Consider the following 6,737-nt stretch of genomic DNA (forward strand, 5'->3'; position numbering starts at 1 on the left):
ATTCCGAATCTGAACTCAGAACCGATGAATTCACGATGGCAGATCCAATATCAGAGACAAAGATAATTTTTTTTTAATCCACACAAATGCAATATGATACTGATGTTTTTTGAGCTACTGATTTTTAATATCAACTTGAAATACCAAAAAAAATAAAAAAATAAAATGATGGATCCAATATGCAGGATCAGAAACCTGAACAGATTGAACATAATCTATGTCACGCTCAGTTCTCAAGGAAAACACTTGACAGTTGGTATCCTAGGTTTTTTAAGCTAATGCTTTTCTTTAATATTGTTCATTATCATATCGGTGTGAGTTTCTCACTTATCTGTATATTCCCAAATCAATTCGCACAACTCTTTTTTCGGAATTTTATATTCTGTCATTTTAATACGAAATTGAATATTGATGGGTGATTTGGTAAATCATTATTTATTAAAGATCAAACGTGAATTTTGTTACATATGGTTACAGTTATGTTCATCAACTGGGATGAGCAACGGCATCCAAGAAAACAAATAGTGTAAAATATGATAGTCCGTAAAGTAATGGAATATTAAGATATGTTATATTGTACGTATGATAACATTTTACGCAAGTAGGAACAGGTATAAATTGAACATAATGTTTCGTAGTAGTATAGCATCAAGTGTAGTTTATTATAAAAGACCATAGAATAACAATGATTTTTCGTGTAAATGATAATGACAGATATAACAGAAAATATCTCGTCACGTCAGCATCGAATACCCGTTCAATATCCTATAATGTAATGCCAGTTTCAACGCTTTTTGTATGTAAGGATTCAAGAAAGAAAACTTCACATACAGGAGAAATCACCATCTAAGGGCAAAAACACGAATCTCATAAGTATGCAAAACGAAGAATCTCCTTGTTACTTTCAGCCTGGAGCTGAACCGACCACGACATCTACTAAGTCGTTGTCTATCAAATAGAGGACGGTTTTCTCTTAATGAACCGTCCTATCGAAGGGCTGTGGCGTGGAATAGGCTAGACTATGCTGACCACGTGGATCTGGTGGATATAGTGTGGGGATCCGGGTCGAGGGCCATCACCACCAGATCGTTCCGGCATGAGGGCTCCGATGAGCGAGGGCCGGAATACAGCGCCAACGAAATAGCCCCAACGGGGAGTACCAGTAAAGCAAGGAGTAAAGTACGATCGGTCGCAAGTCCAAGGGATCGGTGACGCAATATTATCGCACACCTCAGTATCGCAACACATGAGCGGTACGACCTCGCCTCTCACCAACGATGCAGCACAGCTGAGGGTAAACATCTCCGACCACCTTCCGACGTCCCGATACCTCGATAACTGTCGTCGAGGAAGAAGAAAAACAAGCGGCGAGGGATTATCGCCGCCTACCTGTAGACCAGACCTACGCGACCCGCTGGCCTAATTAGAATCACGCAAATTTGAGGAAGAATCACGTGACAGCAGCATGACGAAAATCAGGATCATCGCTCGTCTCGTCACTCTACGTTCAGTTTTCCATCAATCAAGACGTGCTCTCGTAGTACCCAGAATTATTATCGCTATCCATAGATTCAGTTCTCGCTTTATTACCGCATCTTCGGTGCCTGTTCTATCTTCTTTTTACGTAAGTGAGATTCCTTTTCTATTTTGTGAAGCCACGAAATTACTTGCAATATATCGTATCTTTATCTCTCTCTCTCTCTCTATCTTGCAGTTGGTCTGCGTGAGCCACCTGGGCTCGTACCTTATTCTCTACTATTTCTTATCTTGTCCCTTTCTATTTCTTATTGCAAGTAACTTCGCGACTGGTTGACTCTTACTTACGCATTGTTAGTGACTATTGCTGTATTTTGTTATCTCTCTCTTCTAGAGTACCTAAATATCTAATATCGCTGTATAGCAGCGTGTTAAATGATCAATTCTTATCTTAGCTATTGAGCATTACTATTTCGTTATACTTTCTCTGATTAATTCATAACTGTTTCTTTACCTATTATCTTTGATTAATTTATCTTAGTGAGTGTAGCGCGTGAGCGATCTTACATCGCCGCGCAGTCTCACTCATCGTTCTTATGACTTTGGAGTATTGCGCCGTATCGCATAACATCTTTTTCATTATTTTCTTCTCTAATACCGCTGATCGTAGTTTTCCGTAGTCTCTTTGGTTTGTCGTATGTTGCGTATTAATTCTCTTGAGTATTATTTGTCTTAATCCCGAAATTATCTTTTACCGTACCGAATATTATCTTTCTTTCTTCTCGCACGTATCGCAAACTAGAGACTACGTATTATCTGTTAGTTTCTATATTTTATAATAATTCTCTACTTGACCTGTTCCCTTGAATTTACCCCGCAATTAATAATTCCCTGCCTCTGTTATATTTCTCATAATTCTGGTAATGTGATAACTATTACAATTTTTGTATTTCGCATGTTTCTTATAATCGCTTCGCATATTTTATGGCTTGCTTGATCAATGCTTAATTTAAGTACCGTATATCTTTTTCTGTTCTGCCTATTCATTATAAAACCGTGTTAATTATTACCTCGAATCATAGTATCGCGAGCCTACGCATATCTCTCGTTTATTCTGAAAACGTTCTGTTATTTGTTAAATCTCTCGCTTAACTTTTCTCTGGCTGTAAATTGATTATCTCACCTATCTTAATTGTATCTCAATCTCTTCAGTTGTTTGCTTGTTATTAAGATTTATCGCTTCTTAGCCAATATATTCGATACTATTTCTGCTTCACCTGTTTCTTATTTTATCTATTGGATTCAACCCCTCTCCTCTACCATTATCTTGTCTATACTGAGCAAGCTGTGCAAAACCGTCGTAGAACCTGATCTTGTCTTTATCTATATCTTTTTCTCTAATTATCTATTTTCTGACGCATGTGCGTCTGGCGCCCAACAATCATATCTTTCTCTTTTATTATCTCTCAATATCTAATTATTCAGGTTAGTAACTGCGCCGTAGGGTTACCAATCATCTCACTTATTCTTTAACCCTCACACACAAAATTAATAATATTGGTTACAACGTATAACGAAAAATCATGGACGTGAAGTACACTCGAAGCTATGAAAATGCATGTCTCAAATATTTTATAGAGTATTCATGACTCTGCACAAGCCCGCGAAAGAAATATAAAAATATGCGGCTAACGTCGCGGCAGGCAATTCGATCGTTGTTTATGAATAAATGCCAGACTACATTTTCAATATTAGAAAAAATTACACCTTGTTCCACGTAGTTTAGGATGTTGTAAAAAAGAGGAGGTCCTTAGTATTCGGATTTTTCTCCACCTCGCATTCACTGTGCGGCATATGCTTGTCAATGATAGATCAACTTTGTATGAGATAAACGCGAGTGTCAATTTCATCTTCTGTTAGTATTTCTGCTGAATGCAGTGAAGTCAGGTCGAATTTTGCAATAATTATGTTATTGATAACGATATCTAGCAATCTGCTGGTAATAACAATCCGAAACATGAAGTCTATCGAATCCGTGAATCGATCCGTGTCATCGTCAAAATGAAATTATCGACACGTTGGCAGGTGATGAATAAACACTTTATTTTTTGAATCGTTAATTTCACTGTGTTTCATCGGCGTAGATATACATTCATGTTCCTTGTTTACCAACAAAATATGAAAATATTTGATGTCATGTTTATCTTGAATTTTTGATTTTTATTTAAGTCGATTCTGTTACCAGTATGCTGGTCACTAATAAATGTAATCTAATCTAATATAATGTTAATTCTATACCCTTATAAATACATTTTCAATGCCTGCGGTAGTTATACCCTCTGTATTATCTGTAGATTTTTCACTGACTACACTCAGCGCGCACAGAATGCAATTTTCCCACTTTTCAACTAAGAGCAGTCAGCTGTGAAAAACGTTTTTGTAGCGTTTTTTTACTGGCTGCCCTCGATGCGCACTGAGTGCAAGTTTCTTAGGATTCCGTGTGTGTTGTTGGTTGAAAAATGGGAAAATCGCACTCAGTGCGCATCTAGTGCAGCCAGTAAAAAACGCCATTAATAACGGTGTCTACCCGGACATGAATGATGAAAAATCCGTGTAGATGAGGTAAGAGACCCGATTTTTCACGATAAAAAAACATATTTCGTTGATTTAAGAAAAAATTTTGAAAAAAAAATTTTTTTTTTCGAATTTGTTTTTTTAATTCTGAAAAAACGTGATACATCCAAAGTGATTGTATGCAACCTTTTACCCTCTTGGTAATTTTACGAAAACCCAGTAGTTTCAGAGTGAGACTACCCCTTATAAATATGGTCGTCTTTTGCAAAAAGTTAAATATCTTTGCGAAAAAAAATCATAAAAAATTTTCCAAATAATGAGATTGAAGGTTATACTCCCTGCTTCAAGTTTTTCATGGAAAAAAATCGAAAATTTTTTTTTTACGAGATATGCGGCAAAATTTCCACCCTCCAAAAAAAGCCAAACAATGACCATTTTTCAAAGTGCGTACCGGGCTCAAAAAAAGTCGCAAAAATTTTTCCGAAAAAGGTAAATGAAGCTAAATATGTCCTTTTTAGAACGCCGCTTGGGAAATTGAGATATCTTCATTTTTCAAAGAGCGATACAACTTCTTGTGTGGCTCGGATCTGGGGCGAGTGTTTCCATACTTATGAACGGTAGTGTATCGTGACAATAAACAAATTTAGATACGAAGCTTTCCTTGTCATACATATAAACTCTCCTTAACTCAATCCGAACAGTATTAGATGCTAAGAAAAAATGTTACCCTGATAAGTCAGAAATTACTATAACTGAAAGTGCAGCCACAGTTGGACTCCAAGCATTGTTAAACCATACAGCTGTACGATTAGTAATAGCGCATTCGGACGTTATTAGAAATTTTCCTGAAAATAAACTAGGTAGTTTAGAATTGATATGCAAATGGGGATGCGATGGCACTCCTGGTCATCGCACTTACAAACAAAAATTCAGCAATAAAGACGGCAATGAATCGGATGCCAACATTTACTTTATTTCATTTGCGCCCTTGCAAATCTATGATAAAGTCAACCCACAGGTTATTATTTGGAAAAATTCACGACCTTCGTCCGCCCTTAAAACCGATCCCTTCCTTCTTCTAGCATCTCCTGTATTCGGAGTAATGGCACGTAAGCGCGTAATCAACATGTAGGAACCTTAAAATAGCTAAATCACACCTTGGGTGGACATAGAGGAGGTTTCGGTAGCCGCTTATCAAAGTCTACACGATCTACCCTGTAACACCGTAATAAGGTAAATCAACTCATATTTTGGAAACTGAACACTTTCAAAGTTACCTATTGTGGATTTGCAAATTAGCGATTCCCTTCTACTCATTTTCTTCTCAAATATTGCATTACAGTAACAATACTAACTTCAACCACGTAAAATCTTGAAAGTGGCAACATATAAGAAACGAAGTATGATGAAATATGAGCATCATTTTTTCATCTGAAATTCCTTCAAGTGTTGTATAAATTTTTTCTTTGTATCTTCATTCGTTTTTAAGATATTTGAAAAATGAATGACGACCACCCTACAATCTCACTGCAATTCGATACCTAGTGCAAAAATTCCCATGCAAAATTGTTGAGACCTTCGTCGCCAAGATTTAGTCGCCCGATAAGAACAGTTTTTTTGCACGAAATTTCTGACGCAACTAAGACAGAAGTTAATTGTATCGAAGTGCAAGAAAAAACCTTGTGCTCTTTGAAAACATATTTACGGAAAAAAGATTGACATCTATTTCAAACTTGTGTTGACAATGATAGATGGTAAAGTTGTTAATTCGATTACGAATACATCGTGAAGTATGCGTTGCTACCTTTGTGGCGTGTCGTCGAAAGCATTCAGTAATATCGACAAGATATTGCAAAGACCGATCAGTGAAAACTACTTCAAATTCGGAATATCGTCGCTGCATGCTTGGATACGGTTTTTTAAATGTTGCTTGCATGTATCTTACAAATTAGAAATACAAAAGTGGCAAGCGCGCACAGAGCATAAAGAAGAACTTGAGAAAGAAAAAAAATATACAACAAGGTTTTCGTGAAAAATTAAGACGTATTGTTGATCAACCGCAACAAGGCTACGGAACTTCAAATGACGGAAATACAGCTCGGTGGTTTTTCGAAAATTCTGAAGTTTTTGCTTCTATAACGGGAATTGATGAGGTATTGATAAAGCAATTTCATGTGATATTGCAAGTAATTTTTTGTGGTTTCGAAATCAATATAAATAACCAAATTTCGCGACGACACAGAAATTACTGCACGAAAATTCGTCGACTTCCATGCATGATATTACATGCCAACATCAGTGCACGACATTCTCATTCCCGGTTACAAAATTATTGATTATTTGTTATTGCCTATCGGATAAACGTCTGCAGAAGCTCAGGAATTGTGCAACAAAGAGATCAAAAAATTCCAGCGAGATTTTTCACGAAAATGTGACCGAATTTAAACCATGGGAAACGTTTTTTGCAAGCTTTTACTAACACTCGATCCACTAATATCTAGTTTACAAAAAGTTCCTCCGAAAAAACTAAAGGTCATTAACCACAGATGCGGTTGAACTATTGATTTCACCTTCAGTTACGAAATCGAATCAGAGTCCTTTGAATAATACGGAAAGCGATGAATTTAAAGATGAAAATAATGATTTTCCACCGGATTCATCGGATAGCGAGTAAGACTAGACATTGT

This window comes from Neodiprion pinetum, chromosome 1 (assembly GCF_021155775.2).
Source record: "Neodiprion pinetum isolate iyNeoPine1 chromosome 1, iyNeoPine1.2, whole genome shotgun sequence".
Lineage (NCBI taxonomy): Eukaryota > Metazoa > Arthropoda > Insecta > Hymenoptera > Diprionidae > Neodiprion > Neodiprion pinetum.